General features: G+C 29.5%; 1 non-coding gene across 1 annotated transcript; it reads left to right on the top strand.

Annotated features, from left to right (window-relative positions):
• Nucleotides 1–8,703: 8,703 nt before the first annotated feature.
• Nucleotides 8,704–8,776, top strand: Trnar-acg (transfer RNA arginine (anticodon ACG)). Its single transcript has one exon. It is a non-coding gene; the product is annotated as a tRNA-Arg (tRNA).
• The last annotated feature ends 8,134 nt before the right edge of the window (nt 8,777–16,910 follow it).

The raw sequence follows: 16,910 nt of genomic DNA, 5'->3' as shown, positions 1-16,910 counted from the left end.
TATCACTGAGGTAAAAAAATGATATCGATAATTAAGAAATATCATATATTTTTTAAAATTTAATCTTAGCCTTTAATAGCATAACTTTATGTTACATACACAGAGATATACCAAAAAAATTATTTGTATTCGTATTCCGAAAAAAAACCTATTATATTAATGAAATATTTTTTTAATAAAAATAACAGATCTGTATGTAAATACTTTACAGCCACTAAAAATTAAAAAAAAAGTATTTATGTGTCGCCAGCATTCATATGTTTATGTCAAATCTTTTTCTGTGCACGGTTAATATAGCTATGTGATTAGAAGCACGTAGCCCATCGGAATATGAGAATAAAATAACCGATAACAGCAATCGTAAAAAATTATCCAATTCGACGATTACCAATTATCAAATGATAACATATTAGGTACATTAAATATTTCTTTTTAGCGTATAAAAAGGCGGGAAAAGAAAAGTTACCTACTATGTAGATTATATTTTTACAGTTCATATTTTTTTATCAATATCTATATTTTGGTATCGGTTAACCGTTTTTAGGAAGCTTCGACTTAATTATTATCAATTAAAAAATACATATTGTCATTTTAAACCAACAATTGATTCAAAGATCACTTGCCTTCTTAACTTGAAGCTAGTTACAACCATCATGGTAAAAAATAATTAAATTATCAGAAGGTGATATGCGCCATTGACTATAACATTTAAAGGGCACATGCAGAAATAAAAAAGCGTACGTCAGTTATTCGCGAGTGAAAAATGAAGTGTGGTTTTTATAGAATATGACTGCAGTACTTATTAAAGCTAATAATATCGAAGAAAATAAAGTTAACAGTTGATTATAAATTCTTTATTACTCTTACACATAAATGTAATTATGAATGAATGATAATACGCATAATATATAATATATACATTTTATTGCGTGATTATCGATAATATTTGGCATCATGAGACATCCCACATCTTATCCTATTAAGACAAGCTTAATAAGACTGTCATACAGTATTTACGACCATATTTTATAATAATAACAATAAATTAATAACCATTTTATATCACTTGTAATAAGCTTAAAAAACGAAAACCGTAAAGAAATATATTTGATAGCGTGTTAACTAAAAGTATATTTAATTTTAGCAAACCCAACCTTTTTTGTAAGTCAAAATTAAAAATCAAAATACTCTTTATTGTACAACAATAAACACATACATAAGTCACATTCAAGAAAAATTCTCAAAAGGCGACCTTATTGTTAACACGGCGATCTCTTCCAGGCAACTTTAAGGAAATAAACAAACCGATATTAATAAAATAATTCATTATTTACACTTAAACTATTTCGAGAGCTATATCAGACTGATAATGTTAATTAATAGGAACAATTAAAATTATTATTATCAACGTTATTAAGGTAAAATGGTATTAGAAAATCGCCATCGCAACTACTCAAACATATTTTAATTGCATTTTAAAAATAGTTTAAACATTTATCTGACATAGTAAAATATTCACTGGGATTCTTGAAATTTTGTATAAGCTTTTTGAAAGAAATCGATACACGATTCAAGAAAATTTGTACGATAAAAAATATTGCATACTTTTATGAAAACCATCAGATCTTCAGACTTTAACCACTCTAGAACTCATTCTTTATTGCTTTAGAACAGCACGACCATATATTTTTCAATGAATATTTTTATTTTATTTTTCTATTAAAAAAAATCTAATAATATGCGCTCAAATTAAGCTGTTCCGGAGATCCCATATTCCGGTCAGTTGGTCACGACGCCTTATCGACGACGGACCTCGCCTTAAGGCACGATAACATCAAAATTTACAGTTTATTTGATTAGGCCCGTATAACAAAAATGCTGAAAAAATAATTCACACATACCTCGTATGTACATAGGAACCTAGTCTATAATCAAACATAGTTTCAGGTAGCTACGGTAATTAATATTCAGGTCGTTGCCACGGTGACTGATGCAAACAACCTGAAACCCATAGCGTGTGTAACGCAAACCTTATTTTTTTATAGTATGTAGCCTTTTCTGAGTAAATATTTTTTAATATTACACAAACTTAATTGATCAAACGTATAAATTGTGCATTTTTCATATAACTCCTGTTACTTTCGACACACAAGTATAACATAAAATACAATACACAGAAAAAGAATTAAGTAAATGGAAAAAAAAACATTCCTTTTTCGAATTTATTTATAATTTATATGAAATAATTTTTAATTTACTATTAAAATAGCAAAATCTAATTGAATCATAATGTTGTTAACAAACGTAGTGCTAACGTGGTATTAACTAATAAAAGACTCTTTTACTGACATAAAAGTACCCTTCAATACATTGATTGTTCTCAATTGAACACACTCAAGTGTACTCTCCAACTCTATATTATTACGCTAATGACTAAAAATAGAGAGGGAAATGAGACAGAGACAAGTAAGGTCATACGGGTCACACTGGTCACACACATCATCGGTCAGTCAAAGTCATATTTACAATTTACTAGTAATAGACTCATCGCCAACCAACTCATCTCAATAATTTTATTATAATCCACTATAAGTTTTATCACTGCTTATTAAATAAATAAAAAGTAGTAATTGTCTATGGGATCATCCTAAATAAATTTTGAGAGGCACATATCTAGCATGTTTTTTTCTTACATTCGATCAAACCAACCATTAAGTCGCGGCTTTTTTAAATTTCTTACCACAGATTTAAAAAACGTTATACGAAGTGAATTCTTACAGAATTCTAGCTTGAAAGAAATCTAACTTGTCAGATATTGTCAACCGAATTTCGGTGATATACCATTTTGATACGTGTATCCTAAACATTTTATAATTTTTATGGTCAATTATCGCATATCATTGTAACGTTACACATTCGAGTTCCGCGGTGGTTCGGTGATTTCAAGTTTCTTCTTACAGAATACGACTACAGATCTATCTTTTTAAATTGCAAATCGTATAACAATAAAGAAATGCTAACATATAGTAACATTTGTAAAATTTTAGATTAGAAATTTATATAAAAAATGTATAACCTTACTTTATTTATATTGTAGTTTTTATTCTCTTTTCTAGTATATTAAACATAACATGTTGATTTCAAATCTTACAAACAGTTTTCACTCACATAAACAAGGAAATACAAGAGTGTAAGTGCTTCAATTGATATAAGTAAATCCACTACAAATTCTGAATGAGTTGTTTATTGAAAGGCGAGTGGTAATTGTCGATATTGTCGGTATAGAGACAATGTAGTGCACTCGCCCTATCTGACCCCAGCATCAGAGTCAATCGGCCGTTTCCTATAGAGATGGGATGTTGTAATTTCGATAATTTTTCATTTATAATTTTGTTTCAATTATTGAAATTAAAAAGGTACCTGGTTCAATTAAATATAAATTTATGAGTCAGATTTTTTTATGTTATTTTTCGTTAGAAGAGGTACACAGTTACTTAAAAGTTTTAAATGTCTTTTATAGCTCAGTTAAATACTTATATTAACTAAAATCATAAAAAATCACTTTGCTCTATAAACTATGATATATGACGAAAATCATATATCATTTATTATATAGATTTTAATCATATATCATTAAAAAATAGGTTACATATAAAATCATCGCTTAAAGACGCTCATATTACGTACAAAATCGTCATAGAAAAACCATTATCTGTAACAATTCAAAGTTAGACGTTTATTTGATTACATTCATTCTTGATAAAAAGAATATTTAGATTCGTTAATAAGTTGAACAGAACGATAATATAACACTAAAACTATTCTTGACCCTTGTATTATGAGTAAAATAGGGAGTATGATGACTTTTAGTCAACAGTTTCGACTTTGTATGACCTCTACGCATACTTCGATTTATCGATCTGTGTGTGACTTAAACGATCTTATTCTATTGAAACGGTTAGTGTTTTATTGAATTCCTATTAATAAACGCGAATGTTACTGATAAGTTTTTAATTATATATCTATTTTGAAAAACGAATTACATAGATTCTTGCCGGTTCTTCTTAAATTTAATTTTATTTTGTAAAATATGATCGGAATGTTCTCGTAAGCATCTACTTGAATAAAGTATAGTTATCATATTTTTATTTCGATTGATTTACTATAAATTTACAATTTAGTTTAACCGATAAACTGCTAAAACAATTTGAAAGTTTCCATTGTCCTGCAAATTCTGGTTATTATATCAACTACATGTAATGATATTGATTATAATAACAATGAACATGTTTAATTCCACTCAAGTGAAGCCCCATGAACAGTTCGCCGTAACATTATTCATGTGTCGGCGTTTCAATATAAGCTACTAATCTCATAATGCGATAATGACGTCATACCCGTGTCATTGTCAAGGTCTACGAGTCATTAAAAGTCTCAATCGATAAGTGTTTCTTAGTTGAATGTTTGTAGTATTTACAATTATCTGTGTTTATTGGCCATCTTTATAACAAAATTGAAATTTTACAGTTTGACTATCGAGATATAATATATAGTCTGTTAATAAAGTTTTGACGGCAAAACTTATAAACTAATTCGGTATACGAGTAGCTACTAGATACCACAAGTAACCTTGAACAGATAATTTCAAGTAAAAAGTTTACAATCTAAAACAAACTAAATGGCATACACCTTTAAATAAACCAGTACTATAAATCAAAATTAACATATAATTAAACAGCTGCATATAGCAAGCCACCTTCGTATGGGTAAAATGAATCCAATGTTGCCCCTTAATTTCCCCATTTTCCTTAAAGTTTAATTATTGTAATCATTTGATCAACTTTCTAAACTTAGTTGTTGTGGCTGTATGCTTAGAGTCGGACAAAATAAATAATTTTATAAGTTTTACGAATTAAAAAACCTAAATAATTAAATGCTAATATCCTAGTTCTATTAAACTTTGCTTTATGAGTCACCGTTTTATATGACACAAAAAGGTAAAATATTACCTACTTATGAAACAAGTAATTATCTTGTTTATCGTAAAACTAGGTGTGGTTGAATTGCATTGATAATGGCAGATTTGGGTGTAAAACATGTCTCATAATATTGAATAGATGTTTATAATTTGTTATTATTATTATAATATATAAATAACAAAACAACCGACAATCCCTTCCACCTCTCGTTCTCTATAGCCAACAGTGCTATACTCTGTTAACCTAAGAATTTATTATTTGTTATGTCCCTAAGTCTGTTAAAACTAACTCACAAACAATAAATAATAATCGGGCACTTAACAGGACACACTATTGTTAATAAAATAACTACCACTTACGTATACCCTTAGGCGCTTACAATCTAAAACCTATACATTATTCAAATGTAATCCTATTAGCTATTTTTCCTTTCTTCCTACTTTAATAAGAAGTCGAGATGAAAAGGGCTCGGTAATGAAAGTCACTGATTCTAACCGAAGAATATGACCTCTAAACTCAGCAAGCAACTCGTACTGGGCAGGGAAGAAAGACATCGTGAGATAACCTGCATGTCTCCGGTCAAATTCTGCCAGATGTATGTCCACGCGCATAGATGCATAGTAATGGAATAAGTTCTGACCCTACTCCTACTCCAGAGATTGAATGAGTTTTGTACTTCAATAAACATATATGCTAAGAGTGTCATATTTAATCTATTTTTTTAGAAAACAAAAGAAAGCCAGCACAAATGACTAAATTGGCAACAAATTCATGATTTATCGCTTATAATTAAGCTAATTATACCACCTAAAAATTATAGTATTTAATTATTGTACATTTTTATATTTGTATTTAAATGAAATTGAATATAAACTAATAAAAAATAACTACTATTATTTGAAAAATTAAAATCCAATTTAAAAAATTGATAATAACTTTATCGATATTTCGACTACGTCACTGGTCTCTGGGCGCGGCGGAAACGCGTTTATGAATGCAGTGTAGGGCTTACAGTCGCCGGGCGGATGTGTGGAACCAATTAAATGCCCTTTGAAGACGCTTAGATGGGGTTAGGTCTTAAAGCTTTTATAATTAATTGCTTTTTTCAAATAATTCTTATTTATGAAAACATAACATCATATTATTGATAAATTCTCGATACAAGCTTTCGAACATAATTTATCTTATAGTTTAAGTTACATTATGATTAATAATATTTTTTAAATATTTAGTAGGCCATTATATTAACCAGTTATTCCGTACAGTTCAATAAATCCTTGATTTATCGTCGTGTGTAACAATTAATTTACCTAGTCACTATTATAATAAATAAAGAGATTTTGACTAATCAGACAAAATCAATATATTACGTATTACATAACATTTTCTGCCTCGCACAACCACTCTGTGGAACTAGCTTTCGCCGGCGATTTTTCCGAACCGATACGACTTGGGAACCTTCAAGAAAAGAGCGTACTCTTTCCTGAAAGGCCGGCAACGCACCTGCAACCCCCCGGTGTTGCAGATGTCCATGGGCGGTGGTAGTCACTTTCCATCAGGTGAGCCTCCTGCTCGTTTGCCACCTCTAACATAAAAAAAAAAATGTATGTGTAACAGGAAGTCATTTCGTTAACAAATTTAAGTTTAATAAAAATATAAAGAGCCAGGATAAAAATGACAGATATATAGTATTATACAAATTTTATTCCCTTTTTTAATATAATGTCAAGAGTCATACAGAAAAAAAAATCAGAAGAATTATAAATAAAATAAAATTGTAAAGTGTTAATTAAAAATATTCCCGACCACGTTTAAATTGAAATAACTCCGTCATATTCGTATTGAATAAGCAGAAATCGTTACTGCCAGACAGACGGTCGCGTGACTGGGGTGACCAGGCTAGACTCGTACGAGTATACACGATAGAGCAGTTAGTTAATTAATGATTTGTCTGGTATCTTCGGGAAAAACCCTTGACTAATGCTAAGATATTGGGAAATTATATAATTTAAAATGAAACGGAAGCACTACAACTGGATCGCTCTTTCCTCTATAACTGTTCGTTTTATAGATATTATATTGACTATTATATTATAGATTAGCAATTTTCAGCCGTACGAGGCAGTTTATAAGCCAATCAAATTATTAATTATTTTATTTTATTTTTATTTCTGCATGTTAATTTATTCTTCGGTAAACAATAAAACATTATTGTTACTTGTAACTAGTATTTGTTGTCGAATATTATTATTTCTACATAATATTCTTATTCGATTTTTAAAAACTTTCTATATACCTGTATATAATACAGATATTATAGGTACATAACCAATTAATTGTGAGATTTATTTTTGTATTCCTTAACTGAAGAACTACTTTAATTAAATAGATTTGTAATTTATTTTTGGCAACAAAAGAGGTAAGTTGTAACGTATAGTGGAAGTCATTAATCCAACATATATTATTATTAATTATATTATATGATTACCATTTATTGCAGAATAACACGCAAATTGATGGTGCCCCTAAAGCTCCCTCGAGTCTCCCTTTGCAATTATTTCTTACTTTGCACGCATTATAAAATAGAAATAAAATTATACACCGTTATAAAAGAACTGTACGATATTATTACGAGTTTATTTCGCAAAAAAATATTCAAACTAATGTCAATTCAATAAGCAATTTTTTTTATAACGAATCACGCAATAACTACTGATTCTATTGATATGGAGAATTAGTACCAAACTATGAAGAGTAGACAATATATTCGTATGATATATTTATTGAGATAATTACGTCATTAAATGATATCAGATATAAACTGACAAATAATTTAATGAATTATTGAGTTTGTTAAAGTAAAATAAAAAATCCTTTCATTTTTCAAATATAAATTATCAATTTGTAATTAACACCTAGACCCCGAAATACACTTGACTTGGAACTCAGTATCTGTGTAATTGTACAATGAACATGTACAATATATAAAATACCTAATGATTATGTATCATACATCCTCTAAAGATAAAGCCCATTATATCAATATAATCGGAGAGAAAATTGTCGGTTCAATGATTTTCCAAACGAACGCTACCGAGACTAACAGATACGCGAAAATTATCAACGTTTTTGTACATATTCAGAACGTAATCATATAATTCAATTAACACAATTTATTTGTAAACGATACGTTATCGTAAGTCGTCGTGTCGTTAAGTGGTAAACATAACATATTATTTTTTGGAATACAGTAAAATGGAAAAATAATTGTTAAATTGTAAAACAATAATTATTACCCCCGAATAAATAAAAGATGGTTGTAAATAAAATTATTTTATTTTAGTACGACATTTCATATACTGGGCCGATTTTCCGCTTTGTGATGTATGAAATTAAAATATAAAAATAAAATTAAACCAAATGGTTCTAGAACTCTAGACTAATGTTGCCATATCTCAAAATAAATTATAATTAAGAAAAGTAGGCGAAACGCACCCCATGTCAATTTAATTTAGCGATAAAAATAGTATCAAAACACATAAAGAGATTTTAAGCTAATTTCAAAAGTTTGAAATTATTTTTTATTAAAGTCTTACGTAACACATATAGTAATAAAGTATTCTTAGAGGAATTCTAAAAATACTTTATTACTATTTTTATAACCTTCGGTCGACTCGATGTTTGAGATTATAATCTCTTTAACAAATTCACACGTTACATCATCGGCCCTGTGGCGCAACGGATAACGCGTCTGACTACGGATCAGAAGATTCCAGGTTCGAATCCTGGCAGGGTCGCGTTAATATTTTTTTCTTTTTATGTACATATATTTTTAATAAGGGTTATTTATTTTATTCGAAATCTTAATAACAATTAATTATAAACAAATTATTATTACTTATCTTATAAAAAAATATGACACACTTATTAAATCCCAATAGTTATAAGGAATTAATTGTTGCTTTTCTAAAAAAGAAACTTACTTTTTAACACTAACAACATGTTCTCATGTGTCATATAAATACTATAATATTATATTAATATGAAAATATTCGAAATCGTAAACACGTAAATGCCTGTAACATTTCTCATGAGTTTTAATTATAACAGTCGACAAAATTAAATTACTTAGTCGATTACTGAAATCTCAAATATAAAAAGCTAGTTTATAATATAACCTTACTAATGTCATTGCTTTTAATTGTCATTGTCAATAATACAACAATGTTAACAATTGTCAATGATCTGCGAATGAAGTGCGTATTAGGACAGGTCCTTTAATTATCTGTTGTCAAACTATCACCACAGATAAAATCTGTAAACATATACGACACAACTGCTTACGTTATTTGTCATTAATAAAATAAGGTCTACTCTTTGCTCACAAATACTTTATAATCGGGTTCACTTAACCAAATTCGAAACTTTTATTTTATATATACTATTTAAAAAACTGACCCTTATACTTTATATCATAAAGACCAGTTATCTCTTTAAACACTAAAATGACCCTTATCAAATCGCCCCTTATCTTAGAGTTGGGGAATATCTACAATTATTTCGCTTAGAATCATTAAAAGGGGACTTAGACTGTCCCCTACTGTTACCCACTTTTTATTTTCTTTAAATTAAGAACCTACGTATAAAAGTAAAAATATCCCACATGATACAATTTTGAATTTAATATTTTCAATATAATGTTCTAGAGCTCATATTTCCAAGTTAAAAAAATAAATAAACAGTGGCTAATATATAATTTAAATTATAAAAAATACGCGACAGTTTGGAGCATTTGTTTCTCACAGAATAACAATTGAATGAATCATCAATGACTCATGTAATTAAAAAAAGTCAGTCGTTGGCCAGCAGGCTAGCTTATAGCAGATTCGTAAAATCAGGATACTTCTGGTTTTTAAGTACAAATCGGCCAAGAATAAGTATAAATAACACTCAATAGCAGCAGCAACTTCTGTCTTGAATTACAGGTAAAAGCTTTAACTCTCTCTATCGTATGACATAAGATTGTCTATCTGATTATTAGAATAAGGGAAACAGGAGTGCACCTGTATTTGCAATAACTTGAGCACTATAATAATGACAAAAAATCAAATGAACAATTGAATAAATAGTTAATATTTTCATAGAGCTGAAAAAGCAAAAGTAATATAAAAGTCATTACTATATTTTGCTGTGTTTCGGTTCCGGTGTCGGTCAAACAGTTGTCTGTTTGGCTGTGTAAGGTACTACCTTGTGCCTACTTGAATAAAGTTTATTTTGATTTAGATTACGGTGCTATCTACCCAGACGAAATTGTAAAATAAATTCACTGCCCTCATAATATTGATATGACAAAGTTTATTTACTTCTATTTTTCGATACATTATCATGTACTACTTATCGCCCTTTTTTATGTCCATCTCTCGGCTTTAAAATTTCATAACAATCGTTTGAGAAGTGAAGACGTGAAAGAGTAACAAACAAATTCATAATAAGAAACACGCACTCATTATATTAAATACAATATTTTAAATTTCGATTTCTTTCGGTTTCATCGTATATTGCGTTTAGAGATAAGGTAATACAACACGTAAAGATTTTTGTTTTTTTTTTTTTGCCTTATTTACAAACGCAAAATTTAACCGAAAAAGACATTTATCACATTTTTGCCTTGAATTATCTCTTTTTAAATCAAGAACTAAAAGTCGTCGAATATCGTTCTTCGGTATTGCTATGCTGTTATCATGTTTACGGTATATAATTATATCAATCTATATTATTTATTTATTTGATTAACCAATTAATATTTCCCAAGAAATTGATTAATTTGTAAATATGAAATTTTATTTATGTGTAAACATTTTTAGTACATGGGCTGACTTACCTATTTTCAAAATCCAATTGTATCGTAGCGCCAATTCACATATAGATAAACAAAACACTATCTATATGTAATTGATACAAGATATAATATAAGCGCACCGTGGTCTGAATCAGTATTGATTGTATCTACACTTCATTAGTTACAAGTTACAACCCAAACATATATTGTGACATATTGCAATTTAATATAAAACCTTTCTGGGTTTATTGAGAAAAAAATAAAGATTGGAAATATTCACGCGTCAGACCACCCTCGACGTTTGACAGCTGACTGTTGAAAAAAAATGCAGAGGTTCCCGCGCATGCGCTCTGATACGTCGCGGTAGGTCTATCGCTGCTCGTAGGAATAGGGGCTGAAAATAAGATATACTCAAATTCTTCTAATGCGGGTAAGATTAATGACCGATTACGTTAAGTATTATGAAATTTAATGTGCTTAGATTAAAAGTTAAAAAATGTTTACTTGATATAATTTATAATAAATATGTATTTAAAAAGTGTTTTTTTTTAATAAAGAGTTCATTTCAAAATTGAAGTAATAGCCACAGTTGGACCAAGGTTTCCTCCCCTTTTGAGAAGAAGGTTAGCTTACTCCACCACACTTTATCAATATGGGTTGATGAAACATTATTGTTTATTTCTAATTTCCACAACATTTAAAAGTGGTTCTACGAGTACAATTACCTCAATGTCTTATATTGTATAACATATTGTTTCTGTATTATTTGTAATTTATTTTATATAACATATTAATTATTTTATTAATTTGTAAACTGTCAAGTACATGTGCATTTTAATCCGTTGTATGTATAAAATGTATGTGTTCATATCTATGTCACATGTATTATGTAATAGATTTATTAAACATATCGTTAATATAATAATAATGTTAGTCATCATTCGCATGCCTTAACCCATTTTCCTTTCTTCTTCTCTATCTCTACTCGCATCTACACTCCCTTCGTAAGCCTGTTATTCCTCAGACAGTCCATCCATATGTTCGTTTGTCATGTATCACCTTGAATCCCAAAAACTTAACGACTTTATTAGTCAAACAGAATAATTTGTTTTAGATCGGGGAAGTAAAATGTATATCGCCTCTTATCACAACACAAATTATTTTTGAGTTTTAATTTAGACTCTTGTATTAGATACTTAAGGCAGTCGTTGCCTGCCAGCCAACCAGGAAGGAACAATTGAATACTTGTATATTTATTTACTTCATTACTTTACATAATACAGTAAAACCTCTTTTCTGGTCAAAACTATTTTACTATTTGTAAGAGTGACAAAGAACTACGTACACACATTGATAACTGTTATATGTAAACTAATTCATTTTTTAACAAGGATACTATTAGGATAGCAATTTTCAGATATGGATACGGATATATGAATAATATTTTACCGATTACGGGTACGAAATTATTTCAGATTATCCGATTGTTTCGGATAGTTTCGGTTACGGATATTAGATTATTTAGAAATTAAAAAAGAAAAAGATATTCATATGACTTTATTTTTAGGCTATTATTTAGTATTAGGTATAATCACAGAAAAAACTAATAGTTTTAAAATACAATTAACTCTCTTTAAGTATGAAAAAACAAAATTATTCATCCTTACATAAAATCGAATATATTACCTTAGATATATTAACGTATTAGGTTATTACCATGTTATGTCAAACCTAAAACAACTTAAAACGTTAATAAAAACAAAAGCACTACATACAACTTCCGGCGCCACACACGATTACGCTATAATTTTCACCACACAACTTTATTCCTTATATGTGGGTCATAAAGATTAATTTAGGTTGATATGATAACCTCGTGACACTACCGTCACGACGGTAACATGTCAGCCGTTCAAGCATAGACAATAGTAGGTAGTTTTGTATTGTCTCTAGTCCTTTGTTTCGTGTCTATTTATAAAGCTGTTAAAAACAATCATATGACAATAGCAACTGTAAAAAAAACAATACATACAACCGCCTAATAAAACTCATGTTTTCTTAATACAGTTAAAACTTTTTATATCACTCACAAAGTAAAAATACAAAAATTAATAACCGTTGCTGAGCATTTCCGTCAAAGAAGCTTTTGATTTATTCCAACACGTTGCTCCTTTGCGAGTTGGTGAACATACAAGTGGCAGAATTTCATCCAACACGAGCACGGTTCGTAATATGCACATGATAAATTATTAACACAAATACCTGTCTGCCGCTAAAAGAACATTATGCTTTATCATACAAACAATCCATTATGTCTCAGAATAAAACACGTGGGTCTAAAACTAACAAGTATCCATTTTAATAAGAACCTTTTAATTCAAAAGAACAACAATAACAATAACAGTGTGAGCCCACTACTCATTAGTGATAATTGACGTACCACTAAATAGAGCTTTATAAATAAAAAATAAGTTACTATTACGATACATTTTAAACTATTGTGTTTGCTTGACATATTTTTTTATGATTAAATTATGTTAAATTTGGTGATAGGGAACTTTACACTCTACATATCAATACACCAATCCGCATAGTAGAGCTGTGCTTAAACCTTCAAGAGAAGAGATGGCATATGATCAACTGTGGGACACTTACAGGCTGTAACTTAAAATACTTAGGTACTTTATAATGTCAGTCAATTAGAATTCATTATTTAGATACTCGTATATCACCTAAATATCTAGCAGATCCGTGAATGCAACTTAAACTAGGACAATTATATATTATAATAATTAATAATGTGGGTAGATCATAATAAAAACTTAAAAGACGCGGTTGCGTTTGCGTCTTTAAAATATCATAATGTATTATTTTATACGTCCTTAATTGTCCTAGAATCAGGCAAAGGAATGTGAGAAACAGCTGGCATAAAAAAATATCTTTTGATTTTTTATTTAAGATTTTATATGTATGTACAAAACTTCCTATAAAATTTGCAATATAATATGGTATGTCTAACTATCGTCCGTTCGTACATTCTGGAATAGAAAAATGTCCTAAATCAGCTTTTTTCGTTACTAACCTTTATTAAAAAATTACATTACATACTACTTACTTCATATTTGAAGCTAGCCTAATTAAAGTATGGTTTTGATATATTTTTATAACAAAACTAAAATATATTCTAATATGTTAGTACTTTTACTACATTCTAGTAATTATTTAATAGGACTGCTGTCCTAGTCCTGTCCTGTCAACACTGGTGTCTTAAATGAGGTGCTATTCTAATTCTGATGATGAGAAATTAACAAACATAGTTTGTTTAAAAACATACATAATTCGATTATTAATTTAAGTAATTATCTTAAAGCATAAATAATATTTAATTCATCTTTAACAAAAAAAAGATAATTTAACAAAAATTAAAGTACAAAAATATTTTCGAAATTAAGTAAACTTTTGGTACTGACTTCTCAAATATAGGTTACGAGTCGAAACAAAAAATGTACATTACATAGTTCGCCGTGAGCGCGTCCAAGCAATACAGCCCGATCTAATTAAAAGTAACGATCGTTAATGAACAATTGTATGTAATTAATCTTTAAAAAGCCGCCTGCCTTCTCGCCTTATCGCCTGCATCTCGCGATTACATCTCCGATGGTAACATTACAACAGTTGACACACACTTCACTAGTTTTCCGGGACAAACATTTATATAACATATAAAAATAATTATTGACAAAAAGAATATATAATAAAAGTTTATATTATAAATGCGAAAGTAATTCTGTTGTCAGTCGGTCCGTAAATTTGGTATGAAACTCCAAAAAAGGACATACGCTTTATTATGCCTAACACCTAACGACCAACCCCAGAGCGAAGTCGGTAATAATTGTTTGTAAATTCGTCCAAAATTTGAATTTGAATGTGTATGGATCGAAATTGGCTAAGTATTATTTGAAACCGAAGTCATCATCATCATCCTCTTGCCCTTATCCTAATTTTATTTGGGGTCGGTGCAGCATGTCTTCATCCATACTTCTCTGTCTGACGTCATCTCACAAGTAACATTTTTTCCAGCCATATCGTCTTTCACACAATCCTTCCATCGTTTCTTTAGTAGTCCCCCACGTCGTCTTTAAAACCGAAGTATTTTTACAACAAACAAATGCAGGAAAGTAGACGAATACTGCACATTATCTTTATGTGGCGTGCCTTAATTTATAAAGGATATAAATATTCTTAATTCCAGATTTATCCTGTATTTTCCAAATTTCTAGTCACCTTAAAACCATCAATTAATATTATTTGAGTTCAGTAAGTTGCCGATGGCCGTTTGTTATAAGTGTAAGATATACACTTTTTGCTCGTTAAGTTTGATTGGATCATTGTTTAATTACGGCGATCGGTCGATTAATGAAGGTGACAGTCAACGTGACACGTGTACTCCGACCTTAAAGTATTTAATTATTTATTAACTTTGTAGCTCCTCATACTAAATACAAATATATTACTTATCTATGAACATGAATAAATGATTTTTGCAATTGTTAGAGTTGCGTATCCAAAGGTTAAAACGGGACGCCATTACTAAGACTGCTGCCCGTCCGTCTGTCAGCAGGGTGTATTTCATGAATTGTGAGTTAGGCTGTTAAAATTTTCATAGATGATGTATTTCTGTTGTCGATATAATAACAAATACTAAAAACAGAATAAAATACCTACATATTCAATGGGGCTCCCATATAACAGACATTTTTTGCCGTTTTTATATATAATGATACGGAACCCTTCTCAAAATTCGCACTTAGCCGGTTTTATATTTAAACATACACCATAAGCTTAATTGATTTATAATATTGTAGAATGATGTTAAATTGTAAGTAAAATGGGGAAATGAGAAAGACTTATTCATTTCAAATGTTTATTTATTAACAACTTACAAATTAATATACATATATATTTATAACGTTTCTTTTATTTATAGTTTATACAATAAATACTATTTATGTTATATTTTTTGTAACATTCAGATATCAAAAGAATATTTATAATGTATAATAAAGCTGAAGAGTGCTGTTTATTTTAACGTGCCAACGTCAGCTTCTATCAACACAAACTTTTCGCGTTATTGACCACATATTGAGCAATTATGTATATATATAACATTTAACTTATCATGGCGACGGTACAGTCACGTCGAACGGGTGATACTGCGACTAGTCAGTAAATTCATAATAGCGCAAAACCTTTACTACGTGTTGGACAAAAAAGTACGCGTTCAAGAAAAATTTATCATAAAAACTTTTTTTTTTTATTTCTCTCATAAATGGCACCAACTGCAGGCTATTCTACTTAAAACTTTGGTTTGTAACGCTTTTCTTTTATATTTTTAATTAAAAATAACAGTCAAATTTCTATTTAAAAAACTAATGATATAAAAAGCTGCTAAAGATACTTGAATTGCTTTTAGTTACTTGATTCATATAGAATATAACCTAACTGTCGGAATTTAACCTACGGCCTCCGAGCATTATACATCGCGTCCAAGGTGCTCTACCAATAACAGCCTGTGAGTCTTATTCACTACAGGCCTATCGTTAACTTTTAATAATTTTAATAGATTATAAATAATAAATAATTTCGCACTGAAAAAGAGTGAAAGAATAGACTCTAAGCCATTTCTGTAAGAAGACCTAGTACAATAGGTTTCTTTTAATTTTAAAAGATTAACTAGTAAATAGATCACCTTATCGTAAGTTGTCATAGGCGCCGTAAGAAATTTTAACCATTCCTTACATCGCCAATGCACCACCAACCATCGGAACTAAGATGTTATGTCCCTTATGCCTATTGTTACACTGGCTCACTCACCAAACTATTGCTGTTTGGCTGTAGGATATGTGATGAGTGGGGCCTACTCGGCCTTGCACAATGCCTAACATATAAACGAACTTTTTAATCTCAATCAATATCAATAATATATCACCTAATTTATTTACCTGGAATATTTTAGTTGCGTATTGCCTCCTCTATGCCAGAGACAATAAATTACTTATTCATAGATAGTAATAGCTGACGGATCGTTACTT

The sequence above is a fragment of the Vanessa tameamea genome, chromosome 21 (genome assembly GCF_037043105.1).
Source record: "Vanessa tameamea isolate UH-Manoa-2023 chromosome 21, ilVanTame1 primary haplotype, whole genome shotgun sequence".
Lineage (NCBI taxonomy): Eukaryota > Metazoa > Arthropoda > Insecta > Lepidoptera > Nymphalidae > Vanessa > Vanessa tameamea.
The sequence above is the reverse complement of the archived record's forward strand: the minus strand, read 5'-3'. Positions and strand labels throughout refer to the sequence as shown.